Genomic DNA, 26,649 nt, shown 5'->3' with positions numbered 1-26,649 from the left:
ATTACACCAAATTCTTCTTTCATATGTACTGATACAACCCATAGCCACACTACTTAACTGCCAAGATGCCCCCATACGCTTACTTAGGCACAGAGGAACAGATTCTGCCTCACACTCTGTAGCATTCTCAGAGTACGTAGGACTTGGAAAAAGCCAATAACTCCACTTTGAGACTGTTTTGTATAAGGGGGAACCAAAGGCTACAAAGATGGTGAGGCCAAGATGCCCTTAGAGGAGCAGCAATGGTTCCTCGGTTTCTTCAGTACAAGGAAGAAGAGACTGAGGGGAGGCTTTATGGCAGCCTACAGCTTTCTGATGAGGAGAGCAGAGAGGTAGTGCTGATCTCTCCTCTATGATTACAGTGACAGAACCGTCATGGAGCTGCATCAGGGGACAGTCAGGTTGGGGTTTAGGAAAAGATTCTTTAGCAGAGGGTAGTTGGGCACTTGAACAAGCTTCCCAGAGCAGTGGTCACTGCACCAAGCCTGCCAGAGTTCTAGAAGCATTTGGACAACACTCTCAGACATAAGCTAGATCTGTTGTAGGCAGACAAGATGCCAGGCACTAGTGGCTGCCTGTGGCAATGTGACAGACATCTGTTGTCACTCTTAGCTCATGCACCTGCTCCAACGGTGTGCAGAGATGAGGGCTTTCCCTGATTGATGTGTGTAACTGCTTCACGAGGCTGTGTGGGTGAAGGATGTGGGCTGGCCCCAGCAGCGTACCAACCTAAACTTCCACATTACATTGCACAAGGGAAAGACAGATCGAGACTCATACCTGCCCACCCACACAGATAAACCCAGCAGATATAAAAAGGCATGACCTTAAAAACCAGAACATTAGAAAAAGAGAAGGAAATGTCTCCCTCTTTTTTTCTTTTCTTCAGTCAATCAAATAGGTCATGCACAGAAATGCGTAGGTCGCTCCTAAAGTAATGCCTCCTATTTAGTTGGAAACTATGGAAATTACAACAGTTAGAAAGAGTAAATATCACTATTTGAGCAAATCCTGGACTAAAATACACTATTTTCCAAAATGTTCACCATTATGAGCTATGTATTTTCACAGACAATGAATAAAATCTTGCATGCCACAATCGTAAAAATCTGCATTAGTGGAGGTGATCCACTCTCACTGTCGCCACTGCTGAAATGTACCACCCACAGCCTCACTGTGCTCACATCCACTGTTTGGTCTCCATCAATGTTCAACAAGTGTCAAATGAATATCAGTGGGTACCATTTTTTCCTGCACACAGAGGAATTCAGTAACATCCCTTTGCTTCACCTGCTCTTTCGTGACAGAATCATTTTGTCAGAATGCCCCTCTGCTGCCATTTGTCACATAGTGCGAAATGTAACTGGATACTGATAGAAAGTTTCCACTTCTGCCATACCACCAACATCCGCCTCTGACATCATGGGTCAGCATGACAAAATAGGAGGCATTACTTTTGGAGCAGCCCTCATACTACAGCAAACAAAAACAGGCCTAGTAGAGCTTCACTGTCTCAAATCAAGTTACATAGACAACTTGCTTCGTCCATTGCCTTCACCATGTCAACACTAGACTGCACCTCTGTCTGTAATTTGCGTTAAGAAAGTATCTGGAAAGTTTAGAAGAACCAACTTCACAAGCCTATAAAAACAACCACTTCTACTGCGTATGCTCACCTATCTCCTGAGAGGAAATTCTCCTCTCAAAAATCTGATATTCTATATGCTCTAATTAAGAGAAAAGGAAATAGCTTTCACAGAGTCTTGTGCAAGGGCCAACGAACATAACTCAAACACTCACCTAAAACCATGAAAACACTTTGAAAAGAAGCAAAACAAACATTCTGTTAATTTCCCAGAAGTATATCCAGTAATCCTCCTGACACGAAGGGCAGTAGAATAGGAAAGTGGAAAAGGAGAATTTAGGGATGTGGCAGGGAGAGTTGCCTTTATTTCTCAGTCTTGAACCGTTTTAGGAAGTTGTGACAGAGGAATTCACTTTGATCTGCTTTAGCAGTGCTACACATGAGACATGGAATGGATAGTGGTGCATCTCAGAAAGCCATTTTCTGAGAGGCATTATGGTTCTTCCATCACAATTATTTCTGTAGCACCAACTGAATACTTAGGTGATGTTATTAAGAGTCAAGGTGATATACAACTCAGTTAGCCTTCATCTACTTCCTGAAATCTCAGGAAGTTCCTGTACACACTTAGAAAACCCCAAGATTTTCCTCACTTCTCTGTCCTTGGTGCAACATGTCATTCTTTCTGCTTCCAACCAGTTTAGTGATGGCAATTATTCACCATTTTTGCACAAAAGAAAAAAATGTGAGGCAAAAATAATGTTTATATGTACATTTCCCAGTTCTACTTATCATCACAGTTACCTGCCTGAGTAACTTTGAGATCAGCAGCAACACTGAGAGAAAGCAGGTAAAACCAGCAGCCAGCTCTGAAATTAGAGTCTGCATTCAATTGCAATTGCATGCAAGCTATCAGAATTTTTTCCAAATCTACACATAGCCAAGTGTACACTTTTAACATAAAAATGTATCTTATTTTAGCCAGGAAAACTGAAAAGGGTACATTTCACAAATAAGACATTACTAATCTAGAGACAGACCTGAGCACTGCCACTCCTAGTATAAACACACCTGAAACTGATGCAAAGGGATCATCATACCTTCGTATGTACCTCCTGTACAACTGTCAGCTACAACTATGATAATCAAGTTCATATAGAATCACTGAATCCAGGATGGCCTGGGTTGAAAAGGACCTCAAAGATCATCTAGTTTCAACCCCTCTGCTATGTGCAGGTCACCAACCAGCAGCCCAGGCTGCCCAGAGCCACATCCAGCCTGGCCCTGAATGCCTCCAGGGATGGGGCATCCACAGCCTCCTTGGGCAACCTGTGCCAGTGTGTCACCACCCTCTGTGTGAAAAACTTCCTCCTAATATCTAACCTAAACCTCTCCTGTCTCAATTTAAAACCTTTCCCCCTTGTCCTACCTCTATTCACCCTCTTTCATCAGCTGTTCCCCCTCCTGTTTATACTCTCCCTTCAAGTACTGGAAGGCCACAATGAGGTCTCCCTGGAGCCTTCTCTTCTCCAAGCTGAACAAGCCCTACTCCCTCAACCTTTCTTCAAAAGTAAGAAATGTAGCTCTTATCTGCTTTCTTCTACCACCTTCATTTAAAGCATGAATAGATCTTTAGATCCATGTGGATGCTATACTAAATCTGGCCTCTTCTGTCTTGTTTTGTAAAAAATGAGAGATGTGCCAAAATGGAAAGTAAACATTGATTTCCTCTTCAAATGATGTGGTTTATCTGTTGACCATTTACTGAGAAAGTATTAAGCAATCCCTGCTAAAATACATTGATCTGAAGGAATTTTACTGCTGCAGTGTATGTTACATATCAGGCAAAGAACTCTAAATCTTTACAGTTTTCCTCTGAGCAAGACATACAGAGAAATATGTATCCTACACTGCATCATACACTGTCCACAGAAAATGCTTTTCTGACATAAAAAATCAGAATGAGAACAAATGAATACTCATATTATTATCAGCAATGATGAAACTCAATCTTTAGTTATTACATTTTAAACCAATAACTCCAAGCACTTATTACTCTTACTTTGCAGATCTAAGAATTTTGCTGTGCAGTTACAAGGCCATTGACAGACCCTGAGACACAGCTGGAGCTCTGGAATTCCATCAGATAATGGACCACAAAATTAGATACCCTCCTTGTTTTTTCTTCTTTTAACTTCCACCTATGCCTTCATGTATTTTGAACTGCCTCATTCAGCATTTAGCACAGCACTGCTTCCCACTCTGGCTTTCCTTGAACACAGCCAATTTTTCCTTGTGACTGCTTCCTGCCAGACTGAGCAAGAACATGTGCAAAAACACTCACAGTCCCAATTTATGCCTCAGAATCTCCCTTTGTCCAGCCCAGTACATTAGAATATATCTGTAAAACGATGAAAATTGCCAAAAAATAGGAGATACTCGCTTGTCTTTGCTTGGCAGGATGAAAATGTTGCCTACTCTTGCAGTTTCTCCCCTTGTCAGAGTACACTGCTTTGGTCACACCTTCAAAAGTAGCATTTGCTAAATCATCTCCGTTTGCTGCGCATCTGTTCTCCCTCATAGAACCCAGCACCTTAACCTCTCACTTTCACCCAATTTACAAGACACAACCTTAGCACCTACTACATGCAACAGAATCTAAAACACACGGAGCAACAGAGCTCAGAGGAAAAAGTAGGAAGAACAAGCAACGCTGATCAAGGGGATGTAGTAGCCACTCCTCACCAGCATGCCTGCCCACACACAACCTCTTCTTAAGACAAATACTGTCTTTCATTTGAAAAAACATCACTGTGATGGCAAGGAGCAGCGTGGCATTTTACTTTGTGGTGGCAGAACAACAAGCATCACGTAGCTTTGTCTCACTAAGCAGAACACAAACTGAACGGATGAAACAGTTATCTTAAACCAGGGATGCCGTCAGATTCCAGCTTATCTTCCTGTCCACATCTTCACACAAAAGAAACCTCATCTCTTAAGTAAACAAACACATAAGGAAGCAGCTACAGTAATAAAGTGGAAACTCCATGAAGTAGACAAATTATGATCTCATCACTTGTTTTTTTGGGCATTTATGTTTGTTTTTTAAACATTTTCTTTCTAACCAGACCGAGCTTCATTTACCTGAAAAATTTAAACAGCATCACGGAGGAAAGCAGTAATGAAGACTACACTGCTCATTTTTTAAATGACAATGCAATTTAGTCTGATTTAACGCAAACACAGAAACGTGGCAAGAGCAGATGCACCACTACCAAATGAGTCTTTATTCAAAACCAGCAAATGTAAATGTATTTTGAACAAAAAAAAATAAAAATCTCTCCAGTCTTTGGCTAAGTGCAATGCATGAAGGGTTAAAGTTACAGCCATAGACTAACGCTTCTTTTGCAAAGGCAAAACCTTGTAAATAACCCTCAGGCAAATCATCAACTTCCATATTGCTCAGTTTTCTGTCCTTGAATCATTTATGGCAAAAAATAACTCCTGTGAGGCCCCACGGTGCAGAAACACCCAAGTGCAGGTGGGTCTATGGATATTTATCTATTTTCTTTCAACATTTCCACACTGTAGCTGCTCCCCTTCAAACTCATTACTCTGCCCATTCTTCTGCTCTGCAGAAATAGAGAGGAGAACACTCACACTTTTGTGTTTATGCTTAGTAGCTATGCTCTGACTCAACAAATTTCAGGAAAGTTAATGCTGAGAAGAAATGTGTGACTTCCCAGCCGTGCTACTCTGTAAGGAAATGAGCTGTGCTCTTTAGGGAAAGAGAAACTGCTCTGGAAGTCTAGACTGAACCCTTCCTTTTCCATCCCTCCTCCTGCTTCCCCTTAAATGTATTGAAGACAAAACAAAAGGAAGGCGGAGAATGAAAAGGAACCGCTGGGCAGAATTTCCATCCCTGTGTTTAATAAAAGCACAACTTGGACATGAATTTAAATAGTGCCAAAACATCAGCTGGAGGAAAGGGAGAAGACAGAGAAATGACAGGGATGTTGGCAGCATGTGGCTCAACGAAAGGGGAAGCAGAAATGAGGTGAAAGGCAGTATATTGCAGGCAGCCAGTCTGACCATCCTATGAGGTTGGATTTGTCTTAAAACAAGACAGATAAGGCAAGCTCTGGATCTACTTGTCTACAACTGTGTCAGCCAAAGGGAAAATCCCATACTATTTAGTAAAGTTACTCTGTTTGAGAGGGAATGTTAGAGATTACCTCCTAAGAGCAGCTGTGAGATACGATCAGAACAGCAGGGAAATTGGAAACAATCAGTCAAATAAAGTCAAGTGAATTTTAAAAGACCACAGAGACCCTATGAAGTAAGACAGAGAAAAGACAGGTCACAGACATTAACCAAAATGAATTGAATTTGACAGAAAACTGGAAAAAAAGTAAAGGCACAAATAAAATAATTTTTTAAAGTAATAACAATAATAATCAAGAAATCTCCAGGTAGTTTGGCATTACTTGATTCAACTGGGGACCAGTAAGTAAAAAAATTTTACCAATTCAAAAAATGAAAGATGGGCCAAGTGAATGGGAAAAGAATCATAGAATCACCAAGGTTGGAAAAAACCCATAGGATCACCCAGTCCAACCATCCACTGATCACCAATGGTTCTCACTAAACCGTGCCCCTCAACACAACGTCCAAACATTCCTTGAACACCTCCAGGGTTGGTGACTCCACCAGCTCCATGGGCAGCCCATTCCAGTGCCTGACCACTCTTTCACAGAAATAGTTATTTCCTAATGTCTCGCCTGAATCTCCCCTGTCACAGCTTGAAGCCATAGAAGAAGTTGCTGTGTACCAAGGAAGAATGGCAAAGGAACAAAAAACAACAGACTGTCAATTTAAAGATGTCAAAGATTATTTCAGAGGAATCTATAAGTCACACTGGCAGAAAGACCACCAAGAAAAGCAGTCCCAGAGAGAGAAAGTAAGAAAATATATGGGCACATGTGCATTTGAAGTTAAGAGCAGTACGAAGAGGCACCAAATCTCATTGACTTCCTTTATTTCTTGCATAAATGAGAGGATATATTTTGCTCGAGTCCTTTTGTTTATTTTTAAGGAGAAATGGCAAGGGAAGGAGCACGAAACAAATGTGGCCACCATGACTTATGTGGCCACTTTGAGAATTTTGTCCATTCTGAGCATACTTAATTCCTGCTGCATCAGTGCGGCCTGTGTGACATTTTTTCTTCCCTTTACAGGAAAACCAAACCAGAATTACATCAGGAGAGCAGAAGGGCAGCAAGATTAGAACTTTCTATTACTCGGGGGCAGAGCTCAGCCAGCACCCTCGCTCTGTCTTCAAACACAGATGCAAGCTAATACAAACAGCAGCTCTCAGTGCCCTCTGCCACACTCCCTAATAAAAAATAACAAAGGAACACTTTGAACCACCCTTCAACCCCTGCTTCCAGCTGCTGGCACATGTCTCCATATGGAACAGAGGAGAGGAAAGGGAAGGAGTGACAGGGAGGAGTCTGTTAAAGTCACACTGCTTGCATCCTGAGGTTATACTGGACTACAGTGTGTGCCAGAGCTCAATGTTAGGGTTTGGCTTGTTTTTTGACCAAGAGCGGGAAAGAAGTTTTATCCCTCAAGGAAAATTCTCAAGATTGGGTATGAATGTTAAGACTGTGTGCCTGAATCATCCTGTTAATTCCCTAAATCCCACATCATGTGAGGTTCAGATAATGTTTTCAGCTAGGAAACCGTTTTATTATTTATCTTAAAGGGAAATAAAAAAGTGGTTTAGAGCTTCTCCCTCTCGAAATCACAGCTGGACCTAGTTTTGTTTTTAAACAAAGTTACCAAATTGCCCTTAAGCTGGTCAGTTCCAGTAATCAGCATCAGGGTAATAACAGGCACTCCGTTGGTTTCTCTTCTGCCAGACCAAAAATATCCACTCAGCTAAATTTTTCCCCAAAATGTTTATTTCATCTAGAGTGCAATTGGGTCACAGGCACATCTTTTTTAAGGCTGGAAAACGTACACCTCTAAACATATTTCAAAACAACCAAAAGCATCTCCACCCTTCTTCTTAGAACAGTAGCAACGTAATGAATTTCATCAGATGCTGCCTGTCACTTATGGTACTCTTGTGATATACTACAGGAAAAATACTGATTTCTTAAAGAATCAGGGAAGCTTCTGTCAATTATAAAGATTAATAAATCTTTAAAGTTCTTTTCATGTATAGTACAGTTCCTTTCCTGTGTATTTTATCCAGATAGTAAATTTCATCACCAGAAAATTCCAGCAATTTTAAGTCAGAACACTCTACTTAAATTGGAAATGGCATCCTATAGCCACAAGATCATCCAATGTACTTACAGAGCAGAGTCTGAAGTACAGGGGCAGCATGAAGTCTCTTTTGCCCTGTCCTTTCAAGGGTCCCACTGCCAGAACACCGAAGATGTTGCTGAAGGCAGAGACTGCACAACAATGCTTGATTTGGCAGCTGGCAAAGAGCAATCCTTCTGCATCATGTAACGATATAAAGACACTACCTAGAAGAAATTTGAACAATAATCACTCAGAACCAATAGAAATCATATACTTCATACCACCATAGCTACATGTGTCCCACACCAGTCCTTCCAGTCCTGGAGAAAAGGAGAATGATGCTTAACACCTAAGTAGCATCCCAATCAGTATAAAATATTTTTCTCAGAGACTGGAAATGACACTGATGACAAGGTTTGAGGCTGAAGGATAACACAGAGTTCATAGATAAATGTCATAACTTATGAAATAATTCATCTGAGTGTGTCCACTGGAACGAGAATGTTAACTAAAAGGAGGAGATGAAAACAATTTTTCTGCCCGTGGTCATTCAGTGTGATAGTGGAAGGAAATGACTATGAGTCAGCTCAACATGGGATGGAGAAAAATCTGAAGGAGTAGCAGATACAGAGCCGAAGAGATAAAGGCCATCGTAAGCTACTGATGAATGCTGGTGAAGTCATCTCGAAGGGAACATAACTTTAATCCCCTTAACGTGGAAACATAGTTCTTGACATATGACATTTAGCATTAGCTTTTAAAAGGTAGTGGAATGCTGAGCATTTTCATTTGTGACCATTCCTATTCTGAAAGTAGAGAACATGTAAGAATCCAAACCAGTCAACCACAGATGTTTCTGCATCTAGATAACGGCAGTTGTACAGGCACCTATGTACATGTTCACATGTACTATAAATCATTTAATTAAATTTGCACACAAACTCTGTGGGGTTTGTTTCAGTCCTGAGAAAGGTCTCACACTTCCGAAAGATATTTCTTATTGTATTAGTTCATGCAACAAAAGACTTTTGCTCTTTGATCCTTACAGTGTTACACCTGCTATTTACACACTAGTGCTGTCCACATACATACAACACATTCATATTTTTCCCCCCTCCTCTCCTCATTCTCTTTTTTACCTACAGCAAATAACTGTAAATAGCTACACACTACCAGCTAATACAGTGTACTGACACATAAAAAAGAGCAAAATGTTCAAAGTAACCTTTCTAATCAAACAAAGCTTCCTAAACTGCACTATATATATATACACACACACACACGGTGCATCTGTGTCTATACATGTATACACGTACATACAGCCCAAAATCAAAATGGTACTATTTATGTTTTGTACATAAGGAAAGGATAAAACCTTCATACTGTAAGTCTTTACAGCCCCATAATTTACTCTCTGGTGTCTTAAAACAGCAGTAAAGTATTTCAGTGATAGCCATAGAAGTATGATCTAAATTGAATCTTTTCAAAAGCTCTGTTTCAACTCTAAGGTTCTGAAGAGAATTATTTATATCTGATCAGTAGCAAAGTTAATATGTGGTCCAAACTTTTCCAAAGGAATGTGGGGACTAATGAAAGGAAGGTAGGGTTCTCACTGCACACAATGTGGATTTCTAGTAGGATGTGGATTTGTTGGGGCAATCTTATATCAGTTTGTCACAGCACTCATTGCTTTCAGAAGATGCACCTCTTGTCTTTCCAGCATTGCACCAACCAAAGCTAGCGGACCTGAAACGTGGTAAGGTGTGAGGCCTCAAATTTACCTGTAAACAGGGAAGCTGGGAGTGAGAATCAGAGACAGCCCATGTATCTTCAAGTCCTGCCTTGCCTTACCGCAAAAGGTGTTGAAGAATTATTGGGGTCTCAAGCCTACAATCCCTACAGCCAGCTGGAACTTTGCACTTTGTTCAGTAGAAGTACAAGCAGCTCAGACTTTGCAGAAGACAAAATAATGAATGGAAGTTCAGAATACTGTACAGCGAAGGTTAAGTTTAGACCTCTTAGAGAGTAAACCCACTCTCACAATTAAGACAGTGCACAAATTAATCAAACAGCCTATCAGAATAGTTTTGATTCTGCTTTTAATACTCAGGAATGGAGTAAGGATGTCTTTCGAATAAATACCTTAATACTTTATCAGTAGGGTTTTACAGTAAGCATGTAAGCGGGTGTTACACATTAGAAAACAAGTGTATGGAAATTGGCATTCATTCTTACATCTAATTCTGTGGTGAAAACCTGGGATTTTCATTCTCCTAAAATTTATTTCTTTCCTTCACCACAGGCAGCTGCCCATAAAATACCACCTTAAATGGTGAGAAATATTACAGTCAAAAGCTGTCTAATGACTCAGTTACTCAATTATTGCTTCTTCCTCTATCTACAAGAAATTAATTCATGTTACCAACTATGTTTTGTTTGTTTGTTTTTTAAATGTAGTTTCCAGAAAAACAGTTTTCTGCCATTTTAGTTATTGATTTAAGGCTACCGAAATGCAAACAGTCTTAGTAAACACAAGCCTTAGTAGTGACTGGAAGAGGAACTTCAGGAAGCTTTTCAGCGCGTTTTGAACTAACATGTTTTGAGTTTGTTTTTCAGTTGTAGGTTATCCTCAGCTTGGAAAACAGCAAAGATAGTACTTATGAAATTCAAGGTTTCTGGAAACCTCTAAGAAATGCAACATATCAGCTCCTGATTCAGGAACATACTTATCTATCTTTACAGAAACTTCAATCAAGTATCTTTGAATATGCACCAAAGTCCTCTGCCAAATGGGGAAGGATCTGGACTGCTGCAGGGAGCCACTGAGAAGTGGCTGCAAGGACCTTAACCCTGCAGTGGGGCTCAGTTGATAACCACAGTGTGGTTGTTAGGGAGAATATTCTAATACTGTGAGCACTTACACAATAAAAGTGGATTCAATTAAATCAGACATTACAATTGTTTTCTTACTGTTGTTTCATCTTTTGGAGATGCAAGGAATTGAATGAATTGCTTGCTTCAGACTTTCTGCATAAGCCAATCAAGGATTTGTGTTTTGGGTACTAACGAAGAGAGATTTTAACCAGTGAAAACCTAGGGAAAGTAAGTAAATAACTGATCAAAGCTACTTGCTTAGCAGGAAAAGACTGATAGAAAAAACAAAACTGATACAAAACTCAACTGTGTGCCTAAGAAAAGACAGCTCCATGATTTCAGTGAAGAACTGAGTATTGTTCGTTAAGGGAACATTCAATATTTCTGGGTCACGACTGAGTGAAATTCTTCTCTTCTCATAAACTACTGCATCACAGAGTCTTAAATTAAAAGAATTCCCAAATAATGCAAATCATTTAGATTACTTCAGCCTAAAATCAAACTTCCCACACACTCCTCCTCAAATGAAAGGTAAAAATCACAAGAATTTAGACTATCATCTGCATGATTTTAACCATAGCAAAATAAATTTTATGTAATTATTCCTATTCCTTCCTCACAAAAGTCTTCATACAACTTTCTCATGTCAGACAGTCTACTGCAATCTTTTCTCACTGTGCAGCATACACTACTTTTATACATGACCAAACACCACAAGCCCCTACCTTCAGGTAGAACTTCCATATACTTTTGTCACACAAATGAGACCAAAAAAAAAAGCTGGTGATTGCTTCCTCTGCTGATTTAACATCCCTGCTTACTTCGGATGGGTGATTGGTCTATAGTCTCTGGTTAAAAATTCTTACAAGTCAGATAAAATGCAAAACGTATTTGAAAGAAGTTGGATCATTTGCTGTGTGAAACTACTTTTCCAAACTCCTTTGAAGACTAGAGGCCACATTTCAGACTCATTACTACTAACAGTTTCTAACACACCTTCTCTATACCTGCTTACGAGGTTAACTTCAACCCTTTTAACTGTGGATCAACTGGACTTCAGAACAAAGTACACCATTTTAATATGCTATGTGTAAATTTGAGAAATCTTGAAAATAAGGCTACTGTTGTTTAGAATAATTCATTTTGTGTTTGAAAAATCCCTGCAGAAATTCACAGCACTGTCAGAAAAGTACCATATTTGACACGGTTTTCTTTTCTCCTCTCTGAGGACCGTTATTTTTTCATATATTGGAAGAATCTCTTACGTAGCACAAAGGACACAGTGCCAAGTGTTCTCATATCACTTTTTTAAAATTATAAATCAAGTTTTCTGCTCCTCTTGATGACTTTTTCAGTAATATTTTACACCAGAGAAGAACAGTATAGCTTTCTGCTTCTTCAACTGTTCCCAGTGTCCTGTAAATAACATGTAAGAATGTAATGAGTGTTAAGCTCTTCTATCACTGCAATATTTGGATTCCTACTCACATATTCAAACAAATTTTGTGAGACTGAATTTAAACCAAGCCTGAGTACTTGTGACTTTCTTAACTGACAACTGACTTCCCAGATATTAAAGTTCACAAAAGTCACTGGAACATTAATAATTCTTCTGTCCTGAAACACAGATACTTGTTTTCCATTTAACTTGTCTTCCTGTAAATGTGTTTTTGCAGAAAGCAATTGCACCCTACACATCCAATCAGCATTACCACAGTACTTTAAACCTGCTCTAACTCAAAAATAGTGCCCAAACTATTCCTGTATAACAGTATAGTGACAACAGCAAGTATTTATCCATAGGAGCTTCTTTGCCTTTTTAAGTTACAATGGGGAGACCTGCTTTATTCACACATTTGTCTACTACATAATAAATAACTTACCTCTATAAACCCAACCTTCAAAGATACCAATGGGCACCAATGAGGCATGATGGATGTAGCTCATTCTGACATGACACTGTTTACATTCTGTTCCTACTTAAACACAATCTTAAGAACTAACACATTTTCCTTCTTCCTCTGCCCAGAAGAATCTATATCTGGGGTAGCATGTTTGATTCCAGCACATTTAAAAGCACAGTCTTTTTTCAGCTTCTTTTGTTTGTTGCTGTGTTTGTTGTCTGTTTCTTTGTTTTTAAACACTGCTGAGAAGCTCTTATCAGCTTAATGCTTCCCTTTTACTACCCTACTCACCTAGTTTCTTGCAAGTTGTTTTTCCCCCTCACTGGGACTCCGGTGAGTTTTGTGCACAAGGCTGCAGACACATAGAAAACGTGGGGGTGGTAGAGGGAATGTCACAAAGAGATAACTGAAAACGCCAGTATTTCAAGCAAGACTCCTTTCTTTTCCTTCTGTGGTGGACTCTCTAAAACAAGTGTCCTCTTTCTCCCTTACCCAGGCTATTCTTGTGCTGCTCTTTCTCTTGATGTTACTGCAAGCCTCATGACTTGAAGAAGTAGTTCCCAAAGAGAAATGCTCAAGTGAGAATGTCACGACCAGTTCACCACAAATACTGCCATTATTCATAGTTATGCTGAATTCTTTCTGCCCACTATAGATTACATCATTATGCAAAGGCATGACTTAAGACTATGGGGAAAGAATGGCAAAAGGCCTCTTTAAGAAGCATTCCAAATTTCACCAATTCATTTCATAAACAGAGCACATACATAAAGATAATCTTTTTGCATTCCAAGTATTTTCATGCTAGAAAGAGACCAGGTATTTGTTTCTGCACTTTTGTGCACACACTTCCCCAACTCACATTTTCAGAACAGAGGGGACTAGATCTTATAACAACACAAACAGCTCTCTTTTTCCATAGCTTCATTCACCACTGTGGTCACTGCTCTTGGCAGTGACATTTTAGAAGTTGAAAGAAAAGAAGAGAAAATATAACAGAGTCGACTTTCAGATTTTTTTTTTTTTGAGCTTGAATGTCATCCTCATTCTTAGAGTGCTTATTTAAATCTTTATCAGCCCATTTCTTTTTTGCTAGGATGCATGCAGGGATACAAGCTTATAATTTGGAAGAAAAAAAAACAAAACAAACAAACAGACAAACAAAAATGCACAGTAACAAAATACATGAAGAGGGGAAGATCTCTTTTCAGTTAGAGAGGAGACAACAGCAATCAGTGCATCACCATGTGAGGACACAATCAGCAGAGACACACGGATGTGAGAATGAGCCACGCGTGGCTAGGAGCTGGACCCAAGGGCACAGCATTGCTGTGACCTCATGGCAGTGAGGTCTGCTCACCTTCACCCTGCTGCCCAGATCAGGAATTGAGGGCATAATTGTGGTTGGCTTTGGCACACAGACTGCACCGGGAACTGCACGAGGCTGTCATTACACTGCCATCTGAAGGAGCTGGGGTCAAACAGAGCAGGTAAAGGGGTACAGGGTAGGAAGAGGCCATGCTTAAAATATTTTGACACTGCATGCTGCCCGTAAGCTCCACATATAGCTTGGAAGACAGAATGGGGAGAAATGAACGTGTACCAAAAATCTTCCTAGTATGTCTGTCTTTCCAGCCAACTAGTCTGGTTTAATTCAGCAACCTCAGAAAGGCTGCTGGGAGCTACAGAGAGGAAAAAACACCTTGGAGGCTGTGTTGATAATATCCATGGTTAGTTACGTCCCACCCAGATTTGTCATCCTCTAGCCGTGCTTACCTTCTGCTAGTTAAACCCAGCAATGTCCTCATCAAAGAAAAAGGTCCTCTTTACAGTGCCTGGAATTGTTATTTTGCCTCCTTCATCTGAAGATTGTATTGAGAGCCAGGGGCTGTGCTGCACCTCTGCATATGCAGAGAGACCTGGAGTCAGGGGAAAGGTGAGGAGGAGACGGTCAGAACAACGTGGATACGTGAATACGAGCAATTGAGCATACCATGAAGGTGTCCTGCCTACAAAGCATGCCTGGAAATTAATATTTTGGGATAGCAAAAAGGCTACACTGCTATGAGGTTGTCTAGACCACCCACAGGACTAATAAATTAGGGACTTAGGGAGAGATGAAAGAAGTTGCTTATGCCGAAGGAAAGTAAAAATGTGTTTTGGAAAAAAAGAAAAAAACCAACACAAAAACAACTACCATTTTCTCTCTCCTCCCATTCCATTTTCTTTCTGCCGCAAAGAAAAAACCTCACCCATGGTAATCCTGCTATGTAAGATCCTAGGAAGAGTGGAAGGGCAAGAACAGGGGAATTCCATTTACAGCAAATCTTGGATCTTGTTCTGCTTGATTTCTCTTTAGCTTTCTTACTTTTTCCCCTAAGACTTTAATTATTATTATTATTAAATTTCTTCAGACATTGCAGGAAAAGCTACAAAATCCACGTCCAGGTTTAACTCCATCCCTCTTCTCATTGCCTCCATCTTCAAAGTAGTTTCAAGATGCAGGAAGGCAGCACAGGGCAGATGCCAGTCCCCTGACCTCTGTCTGTCCGCCCTCTGTCTGCCCCCAGGCAGGCACAGCATGATTTGTTGCCCGCTGGTTTCCATGGCAATGCAGCCACACTGTACAGGCAAGCCTCACACAGGTTTGTTGTTTTGTTGTTTCTTTTTCCACATAGGTGCACAAAACAATGGAGCTAAGCCCAAGACGCATAAAGAGTTACCATCACCAGATAACCACAGAGCATCTCCTTCATTTCCCATAGCCACCTTTTTCTTTTTCTCCCTCTTTAGTAACGTCTATTCTAAGCAAGCACTGAAGAGCATCATTTCAAAAGCTCATACATATGCGTGTGTATAGAGTATAGCTGTGCACACACACACACAAGAGAGACCACACAGCCTATACATGGTCAAACTGCATTTCTAGTGACCCCTCTTTACCCTCTTATGTCTGAGAGAGTTTCTTAAGGGCTTTCCTCAGAACCACAAAGCCGGAGCTTTAATTCCTGACCTATTTCCAAAGCTCAATGAAAGCCAGCACAGATGTACACTCACCACAGAAACATCCTGTGATTTTGTAAAGCAATTTAGAAAAAGAAATCTGAACTTGCAAGGCTAAGCACTCTGAAAGCTCTCAGATAAAAAGAAAAAAAAAAAAGTCATTATGGAGCAAAAGAAAAATCATTTATCATTTGTTTTAATGTTTTTCTTTTTAAAAGAAAGTAATTTTCATTAGATGAAAGGGCTTAATGGTCCAAGCAAAAATCTAAGCGTATTCAAAGTTCCAGCATAGGTGCAGTACCTTACAGTGAATTGCCCCCTAAGCTTGTGCATGGGCAAAAAGTTCATGTTGCACAGCACATCCCTTTGCACCACCAGCTTCCTATGGCTCTCCTGCATGAGTTCATCACGCTCCCCACTTGGGCAGGAAGGTGTGGCCACTCTCAGCAGGACTTGCAGCATCCTTTAGAGATGAGCATGAGCCTCTAGACGTAGGGCATGCAGCATGACATGTAAAGGCTTGAGATGCACACAACAATGTGAGCTGTCGTTCAGATTTGTGGAAGAGGACATCACAGACTCCTTCAAGATGAAGCAAAGAACTGATTTGCTTGGTCCATGAAACATGGTGGCAGTCTTGCCAATATTACAAGCTGAGTGTATGACTCAATCCTGAAACTACAAAACACAAGTGCTAAAAGACCCAGAAAAGTAAAACCATCTTCCTTAGATGCCATGCATCATAGACTAATGTTTCCTGACGAGCCATAATTGACAACCAAGTATCTCATCTGATCATATAATCTTTTCTAAGCGGCGTGGCAACTTTTCCAGCTATCCACACTTACTTTAAACACTTCACTTTAAATGCAATGAAATGAACTTTAAAATTGGCATTTTATTACAATGAAGCATTCACAAGGGCTGCAATGTCATCTCCTCCTATCACTCCTAATCAGCACCCGTAATTTGCACTTAATTTAAATTATCAGCATACAGCTACCATGGAGGAAACAAATGCATTGTTTGATTGTAAAAGATTAAAAATACCACTCAAAAGCTAATTGGAAAAACATGAGCACGTAAAACACAACCATCGCTAAGTTTTCTCACCTGGATGTGAGAAAGTGGACTTAAATGTAGGGAAAGTTTCCCAAAAGCTTCCTCTCCTCGTTTCACATACACTACAGACCAGGCATGCCAAACCCCAGAGCAACAATCCCACTTTAGGGGAAAAAAGTAAACCACATGCTTTCCATAAATAGCCCTCTCCTCCTTTAAACAAACCCTGTGCACGCAGGCTGTAAGTATGTTACAGTTTAAATATTTTGTTAACCTTCCTCTCAGGAAAGGAAAAAGCATCCCTGACAAACATCTGCCCCCAAACAATTTATACACGAGTGTGGCTAAAAGGCAGCTTTCCATCTGCTGAGGAAGAGGTACCCTCAATTACGTGCATCACAAGAAACAGCCTTACTGTGTGAGAAATGAGGAACAGCAATCTGAGGGGAGAGAAGAAGGTTTCTTTGGATGGATTATGCTATTTAATTAATTAAGTCACATACCAGCATTAATCCAGGCATAAAGGCACACCAGCCTTCCTTTTAAAACCTGGGCAAGGGGAGATTAAAACTACAAGGTGACTGCACGGAGCCTTACATTCATTGTGTGAATCCTGGGTTGTAAAAAGCAGACCACATGCAGTGCAGTGTAAAGCAGCAGAAGCAGAGATAATCAGATCAGGCACTAAAAAAAATAAAAAAATAAAAAATAAAAATAAAAAAAAAAAGAGAGAGAGAAAAGAAGCACCTCTGAATGACTGAACTAAGATGGCGAAAGTTGCCATCTACTGCAAGCATCAGCATCACGGTCACAGCTATCAATAACACCCAAGCTTAACAATCACGTTGTTCAAAACAGTTATCTCAACTCTTTATCAATAGGAAGTTCAGCCATGTAATACATGAGGATCACAGAATTTAAAATTTAAGTGTTAAAAAAAGATAAGTCATATTATTTTTTTAAGTTATGGAGGAAAACCTGGTGGCATGCTGAGCAGTGGCTTTTACCTATGGTGTGCTGCCTTTAGACAGGTATAAATGCAGAAAAAGGCTTCTATCACAGATTTATCTATCCACAAATGTGCACAACTGTTACAATAGCTGGATTGCCTGAGTGAGTGACCTCTCCCAGTTTGCCTCACATCTCAGACATTCTGCAGTCTGTTTGGGCTCCTACCACATTTGTCCTTGAGTTTCAGAGTCTGACAATTCTCTGCCAGAGAAACATTTCAAGTAGAGTCACAAGTAACATCACTCCTTTCTACCTTCTTCACCAGTGCCCCCAAGAAAGGGCAGAAGGAATTTAAAACATCACCTAAAAAGCAGATATTTGGAGAGAAAGAGTGTACTGACTTTTCTAGAACAGGCTATGAGCTGAACTCGCTCTTTGCATTTCCAGCCAGAGGTCCACAGTATATACACATGGCTGCAGAAGTCTTGCCAAAAGGAAAAGGCATTCCTGGGCTCCAGTTGTCCCCCAATAAATGACTCAAGTCTCCCTTGAAAAACAACGACAACAACAACAAAAACCACACAACCAAAAAAACCCTCATGGTATGATCTTGATGGATGCTGTTACAGCAGACCAAACAATCAACCCAGAAGGGCAAATGCAAGTCAAGTTCTTCATACATTTTAATTACAGTTTACACAAAATGAAAGTCAGGTTAATAAGCTCAGTTCATAAAACATTAATAAGGAGTGGCATTTTTGCAGAAGATCAGGGGCTTAGCCTTCAAGGAGCTGATCAGAGAAAACATGTTGCACGCAGAAGTCACCTGTAGCCCTCAGGTGAGGAAGAGGAGGAAAAGGTGCAAGGGATGGAGAAAAGAACAGGGGGTTTTAATAAGAAACTTTCTGAAAATAAGCTGCAGATCTGTTTTCTCCCACGTGTTATTTCAAGATGATTAATCACACACAACATCAAGGAAAGGGCACCCCGTACATCCCAGCAGCACTGCCAAAACTGGGTGGAAAGAGACCTTGCACATCACCTAGCTCCTTGTGTTCAATTCCCTTCTGAACACATGGTGGGGAGTTTTCATACACGATTCACAGTCTGTGGCTAAAAACCCTTACCTCAGTTTCTAGTATTCCTCCCTCCTAACTTCCAGCTTCTGAAAAGAAAACAAAACTGCAAAGAAATATTCTTCTCCCCTTTCATTTATTCTTGGATCTATTCCTGATCGAGAAACAAAGTTCTTTCTGAAAGCACAAAGCCTGCCAGCACAGGGTGCAAAATGCAGGACTTCTGTGTGAAACAAACTCTGGCAGCAAACTAAGTTTGGTATCTTGATTTTCTTCAGAAAACCTTGTAAAACTGGTACAACAAGCCATTGTGAGCAGCTGCTTTGAGAATATGCTCTCACAATAAACAATCTCTGATTTACACACAGGACTGCATATGCCTAGACAGACTTTTATATGCTTCTGAATATTTCAACAGCCCTTTCACCCTGATTCTCTCAAATTTTTCAACAGATAGGTGCTAAGACCTTATGCTTGATAGCATTGTTAAGGGATCTTTTTCTTTTTAATGTGTATTTTCTTTAAATCCTACTATTCCACACCTTGAAAGAACAGCCAAAGGACTATTCACTCTGTAGCATTACTGGTCTCATTATAAGCACAAAAGCCAAGAATACATGCTGTGCTCACAACCTTCTCCCATCTAATCCCACAACAGAAACATCAACCAACTTCTTACAGCAGAACAGGGGCGGCAACAGGGATTCCTGTCCTGCACCCTGGTCTTGCTGGGGACTGCAGCTAGTTCTGTGACATGTGGCTAGAAGCTAAGCCAAAGCACTGATTGCTTCTAGAAGCAAAATTTAGAGAAGACAAAGACCTGGGATGGATAGATGGGTCACAACTTTCAGAAGGGGGGCACAACAATTTGATTGCTAAATACAATGAGTTGGAATAGCCTCTAGGTCAATGCGAGCACTAAATAATGCGTGTTCAGTGCAGGGTATTTATTTGCAACGTTTTACATTCTCTGTTGTGATTCTGCTTGTTGTTTTACACTCTTTAAGGTACAATGCAGTGCCTGCCCATGCTTGCCCACATAACTGCTGCATATCTCCATACCCCTCCCAAGCTATATCCCAGATCTCATCCCTCCTTTGAGCAGGGGACCCTGTCCCACCATTTCTTTGCATTCTCTCTTCTACTCCTTTCCTGCAACTGAGCTGCATAGGATTCATCTCTTTTCCTCTCCCTCCCTCCCTCTGCAGCCCTCACACTATAGCACTCCCAATTGTCACCACAAACAAAGCAGTCTTACCATCGGAAACCACACCTCTGTCTAAACCTGTCACTTCATCCCTAAACAGCTAAAAATGCATCAGAACCAACACAGCTGATTTGCACTGCACATCAGCAAACAGAGGGGATATGGATCCAACTCAGCCAGGCTCAGAGGTGGTAACCACATAGCACTAACTCTTCATGGTCAGTACTTCACAGATAACTTCTATCTCGTCAGCAACAGCTGCTCAGCAAAGGTTCCTCAGTTCCCAATATCTTTCACCTGAGAAGCCCTTGATCCACTCAGGGATGTGCAAGTAGCTCTTGAGCCTGGGTTATTGGATGGGGAAATCTTCTGCACTATCGTTGTCCCCATATTTGGGTAAACTGTGATCAGCTTAATTTTAGTTAGGGCTACATTTCTCTCTGTCTCAGCAGATAAAGAGGCCCTGCATTATAATAGCTTTGGCTTTCAACAAAACGAAAAGTAGCAAGCATTACTCCTAATAAGCCAAAGGCACACGAGAACTCACTGATGTCTGTGCTGGCAGGCTCATGTAGCACACCTGCTTCAAAAGGAATGGCTAAGGCAGCTGGCTAAAAGGCACCCCTCAGTTGTTTGTGTAATGTTTTAAGAGCAATCCTGAGGTGAAAGAAGTTCATAAGGAATAAAACAGATAGGTTCTCTATGGCAGGAACAATTGCAAACTATTTGTTCACCCACTTGTCATCTAGCCTTTATTTCCAGAAAGAATAAACAACATTTCTAAATGCTGCTCAAACAACTACAAGTGCTACACATAAACCAGAGCAGTCCAACCTTAGTGCAATGGGCATGTATGCCAGCAATTTAACTGCAGCCCTAAAGCTATGTCTAACTTGCTAACACACAATTATTTACGATAGTGATACCAAGAAATTCAAACCATCGTTTGAGAGCTGATTGTTCTTTTGATTTCCTTTCAACATTAATGAAAAGCCTGTGAGCAAGTGACCTTCTCCTCACCTTGAAATGACAGGGAAAGTGAATATGCAAGCCAGGCTTTGAGGACTACATATAGCTTTTAAGGTTCAATCTGGACCTCCTAAAGCAATTTTTTCTAAACTTGCATGCCCTCAGATCTCATCTGCTGAGCACTTTCTAACACAGAACAAGGTCTGAAATGTACTACTCCTCTCGCTACAAAGAAAAATGTACACCCAATCCTCCAGGCAATACTTTGAAAATGTATTCCTTCATGCCTTTATATTTAAATAACGACTTTTGACAAAAACTTACAATGATTGCATTTAAGACCTTTGTTATTTGCTTTTGCTAACTACATCACACCACCAGTGATATCGTTACTCTTCCCTAGGAATCCCAAGTTAGAATGTCAAGATGGACAGAAAACCCTCAAAGTTGTGAGGCAGCATTATGTACTTGTCTGGGGCTGACATGAGAAATCTTCTCATCATGATTTCTGTGCACGTCCACCTAGTAAGGTGAATCCAATTTCTGAATGCAGGAATTGATCATAAAAAGATTTGCACTGGTTCAATGCCACAGAGTAATTTAAAACATCTATTTACTTTCTAAAACCTTCTCTCTTTCTATTCCTCTCCTCAAGGGAACACAGATAAACATAAACTTTTGCTAGAAAAGGTATCTAGTTATCTACTGAGGCATCAGATGAAGCAGGTATTTGCACACTTCAGTTTGTATCTCAAAGTTATTCTGGGGCACAAAATAACAACTAGACCAAAGCCAGCTTAACAAGTTTTTGACAGCCAAGCACAGCTACCAACAGTTCTGCATGGGAACTGTTGAGTCACAAGCACGTTTCAGCAAGTTCCACAACCTGTAATTCTTAAGCCCTCTCTTAAGGCTGTGGCACCTGACCTCAAACTTCAGTACTTATTCTACGTTCCTGTTTTCATTTGATTCAATTTACCTATCAGTTCACGTATAAGCAACAGCAACACCTTTCCTATCCCAAAAACTAGAAGTTGCACAGCCTGTGGCACACGTTATTTTGACAAAACTTTAGAATTTGATATTTGCCTTTTCTTTTGTTCCTTCATACACCTTTCCCATAATTTCTACTTACTTTCTCTACTGTCTTCAATTTCTACTATTTTTCTTAATCCTATGCTATTTTTCCTTTTTTTCCTAGAACTAGTGCTCAATTCCTGTCTCCTGCATATGTATTAGTATATCTCTTGTAGTCCTGGGCAGTAGAGATGGAAATAAGACTTACAGCTAACTTTGTGCAAAGGGGATACGGATGAAGAAAACAATTTTTCTATCACTAATAGAAACACTGACTAGAACCTACATACAGTTAGGGAATTTTGTCACGGGCAGGGAAAATTTCCTTTGTGTAAAAGCCATCTTTAGGCTGGCTATGCTATTAAGCAATTAAAAATACTACAATTTGAAAGAAATGCCATAAAAAAACTGGCCAATGTTAATCATGTGTCACTCTGTTTAACCGTAAGACAGTTCACATTTTTCCTTCTTACCACACTTTACAAGAGAAAGTTACATCACCTCACACCATTTTGCACTTGTATGCAATTTACAATACAAATTTATATTTCAATTTCCTATTCTGCTGTCAGCAGCTTTTCTTCCTTGGGATGTTAAGGAGAGATGCTGGATCTTCAGGTCATTCTATGTGAAATATCATTATTTATAAAAATGTTTAATATTTTCAATAAATCACGGGGATTCAGCAAGCATAGATCTAAAATGGAAACCTAGAAGCCTGTCAAAAAGGGTGACCTACTGCATGAACATCAAACTAAATGGAACAATAACCTTGTTTGGATTCCCAGTATTCTGAGCACCAGAAATATAACAGGAATGTAAAAGTTGTCGATTTCATCTGCAAATCTGGATACCAAAATATTTTAGGTTCAATTCAATTCAAAAACGGATTAAGATTGCTGTTTGCAGATAGGCTCTTCTGAGCGTGTTTAGAAGTTCTGTACTATCACAGTAATTTAGGGGGAAATCACAATTAAAAATGCCAAATGAACTTCCCTGAGTCATGGAGAACCATTTACTTGGTCAGCTAAGATTTACATTCTCATAATGTGGTATTTTTAGTCTGTTTAGCTTGACGCATCGGGATTTGGATCTGAGGAGATCATTGATTCACATCTGTCCCAGGTACACACACTTTTGATGCCTAAGTATGTCATTCATTTGTTTGAAACCTTACAGATAAATTGATCAAAGACAGAAGCGAATACAAAATCGTGACAGTCCAACCATTACTGGAGCAACATTTGGAATTGATATTCAGGTACATTTTGTCTCACTCAAAAAAGAACAGCATCCCTTACTTTGTCTAAATGCCTCATCTTCTTCCTCCACATCTCATTTACACATACAGAGCTTATATATATAATCCTTTATTCTGCAAACAGAAGTTCAGCATTAGTTATCACACACCGTATCGCTCCAAGATGTGCAGGCAGGGCAAACAAATCTTAACTGGGAAAAGAGGTAAATTGGAAAAAAAAAATATAAAGATGGTAATCAGTAAATAAGATTTGCCTCAGGAGAAAGACTTTGTTACATTTGTCTAAATAACAATGTATTCCAGATATATCTTCAGTGGACTCTAAGAACTTAGCAAATGCTTTTAATAGAATTCCTTGCTAGGTGTTTATTTGAGGGATGTTTTAACCTCAAGTAAACACCAGCTTTTCTTCACTGAGTTAGGACTTAAAATTTGGATTTCCTAATAACAGCTACATCTAAATTAGACAGTACGAGCACCCTTCACTGTGTCTTCTGTTTAAAAAGCCACCACAAATCAGAGGTGCACACATAGGAAAACTTCAAATGCACTTTGAAACTATTTTGCAGAGACACGCGTTTCTTTCCCCACAGTATTAACTATTGATCAACAGACTAAATAGGATAGAGATACCAGAAGCATAGCATGTTTTTAAGCTGCAAGAAGCAAATCACATAGAACAGGTGTGCCTCCAAGGAAAACTGCTACACAAGACAGTCACTGCTGATGACTGTTGCTGTGCTATATCCAAATAGCACATAGTCTAAGTCAAATTTACCCTGAAGCAAATGGTTCTTGACTAGAAAACATATAAAGGTTGGTTTGTTTGTTTGTTTGTTTGTTTCCAATAAACATATGTCAGTCCATGACCATGGGCAAAACCAGGAGGAGAAAAGAAAGAAAAAACAAAACAAACCACACCTCAGTCCCAACTTCTGTCAGCATTCCTGGGCCAATGCCAAGGTTATGGCGTATGTCAGATAGCAGACCTAAAGTTATTTTCATATTAAAGAAGGAAATAGTAAGTTTGTGTCAAATGCACTGAAAACAAGCTATTTTTTTCCATGATACTGCCTGTCTACAACGTTGTCACATCACCATGACATTTTGATACATGAGAAGTGGAAAAAGTTTAAATGAAGAGTTTGGTTTCTCACAGATGAGGCAATTATTTTCTTGGAGGGGAATTACTTCAGGGGAGATACTAGGATGCTACTTTTCAATTCTGCAATCCCCCACAGTGCCCCATCCTCTCTGCTTCACCTGGAGAGAGTATGGGGAAAGGAAAAGAAGTAGTCTTTGGACAGTGCAATGGGGTGCTGCAGGTGGGGACAATGATAGATAAATACATATATATGAAATACAGCAGGTAAGAAAAGCATTAAAATTTAAAAAATACATTAATGAAAATTAGTAGAGGGAAACAAAAAATGAGCAGCTAAGTTCATCTGACATGCTAATTAACTTGTGAGTTATGGTCACCAAGGAAACCACACAGTTCTCCCAACTTTTGTTCTTTTGATACATTCATTTTTGCACTGAATATTCTTCATCTTTAGTATCTCTGGGAACTACAAGCGCTTAGAAAGCATCGAGGAGTCTTCTTGGGAATGCTGTACACGGACACACAACAGATGGCAGACCCTCATTTTCCACTCTTTTAACGTCCCGTGGTCTAACGGTACAAAGACTATTTAAAAATAAGCACTTGGTTATCATTCATTCTATCATTCATCACATACTCCTAGCCACAGTGATTTGCTCTCCAAACTCACCCTATGCCAGGACCCAAGCCTCTGACATGCACATGCTTCTATGGTTACCCTACAGATCAATGAGCAACACAAAACTTTCTTCACGTGGACATCCAGCAAAGCACTCGAGTTTGTTCAGACCAAGCCTGGAAACAGGAAATGTGTGCATGACTGCCTCACACGTTACAGAAAGGCTATTCTGTTGACCTCAGCTCTTGTCCACAAAACACTACCGATAGCTCTTTGTGACTAATATTGTTGCTTTGAGTTTTAGTCTGTGGAAATGCAGAAAGTATGTTACAGCTTGAATCAACACAAGTTGGCAGGTGGAGAGAGGGTGGGTGGGTGTGCAGGCTTCTCCAAAAGCAGCCTAAGGAAGGCCCAGCTCAAGGAGATGAGGCAGCAGATAAGGAATGCTTGAGTGGAATAAAGTTACGCGAAATGCAAGGCTGTGGAATATGTACTGCTCAGCTGGAAACACAAACCAGAGTACTGATTGAGTGCAAGAAAAAAAATAGTTAAGATTCTGAAAATTTCTTGAGAATTACACATGGTGCCATTGCATGAACAACTAATATTTGCTACAACTGACAGTTTTCAGTCATCTCATTTAAATAAATTGTTCCAACAGTATCTTAGGACTCTACTAATAATTACTGAAGTAGTTCAGATGTTTTCATGTGCTACTTTGAAGGATTTCTAAGATTTATTCCTATTGTTCTTTTGTAGAGACATTCTGCAGTATGTCTACATATCTACAGTATGAAGATCATCGTAATTTCAACCTCAAATCTGAATTATAAAAGGTATGACTTTAAAAGCATGTGCTACACGTGTAGTTTCTTTATATTAGCTGACAAGTTGAGGAAGTAAATCTAGCTTTAAAGAGCTGCATTGCTGCACCTGAAGTGCTTTTGATTCTTGCCACTATGATGTTAGATAACTTCTAATCTTGCCATCAATTACGAAAATATTGTTATGACAACCTTGGTTTTATGAAATTGGGTTATCTTCCAGCCTGTGGACATATTCCTATTGCATTCTGGGTTCATCTACATGTATAGCTCACTTCTGTCAGAATGACAAAAGACAATTGATTTTGTTTCATGGTGTATTCTTATCAAGGCTCTCCTACGCTCTTAGCCAGTCTTTGACGGATAGGGTGTTAGAGGAAAGGTCCATTAATTGATTTGTAAATAATTACAGCTAAGTCTTCATTTTTGACTAGCTATCAATAAAGGCCTATCCTTTTTTCACTGGTGAATGCTTTCAGTTCAGGTTCAGTGTCTAACTTTGAACCACAAAATTCATTAAAATCGCTGTACACTTTCAGAATAGCACCCACTGGTGATGGCAGAGGTAAGAGTGTGGCAGCTTTTCTCTTAAACCACTTATGAAGATGGATTAGAGAGAAGCAAAATAAATATATAAATAAATACCAGGCCCGGAAAAAATCCAAAGGCAAATCAATTTCTTCTTGAAGTGGGATTTAATTTTCAGAGCTTGTGAAAATTCATCCAGTGCACAGAAAAAAAGATCACAAGCAATACTTGCTACACGGTTCCTAAACATGCAAAGCCTATGGGTTCATTAGGTGCTACATGCACA

General features: G+C 39.9%; 1 long non-coding RNA gene across 2 annotated transcripts in view; it reads right to left on the bottom strand.

The window, feature by feature from the left end:
* The window catches only part of LOC125691380 (uncharacterized), a 202,333-nt gene that overhangs the window by 11,353 nt on the left and 164,331 nt on the right, over nt 1–26,649 (bottom strand). Inside the window, exons 5-6 of one of the 2 annotated variants that reach the window (XR_007376106.1) lie at nt 14,458–14,600; nt 7,952–8,127 (exon numbers count right to left, since the gene is read on the bottom strand). This is a non-coding gene — a long non-coding RNA (uncharacterized LOC125691380). Of the gene's footprint in view, nt 1–7,951; nt 8,128–12,070; nt 12,194–14,457; nt 14,601–26,649 lie in introns of those variants that run through there. The other variant, XR_007376107.1, reaches the window with a different exon arrangement.

The sequence above is a fragment of the Lagopus muta genome, chromosome 3 (assembly GCF_023343835.1).
Source record: "Lagopus muta isolate bLagMut1 chromosome 3, bLagMut1 primary, whole genome shotgun sequence".
NCBI lineage: Eukaryota > Metazoa > Chordata > Aves > Galliformes > Phasianidae > Lagopus > Lagopus muta.
Note: the sequence above shows the minus strand (reverse complement) of the source record. Positions and strands in the feature narration are given on the sequence as shown.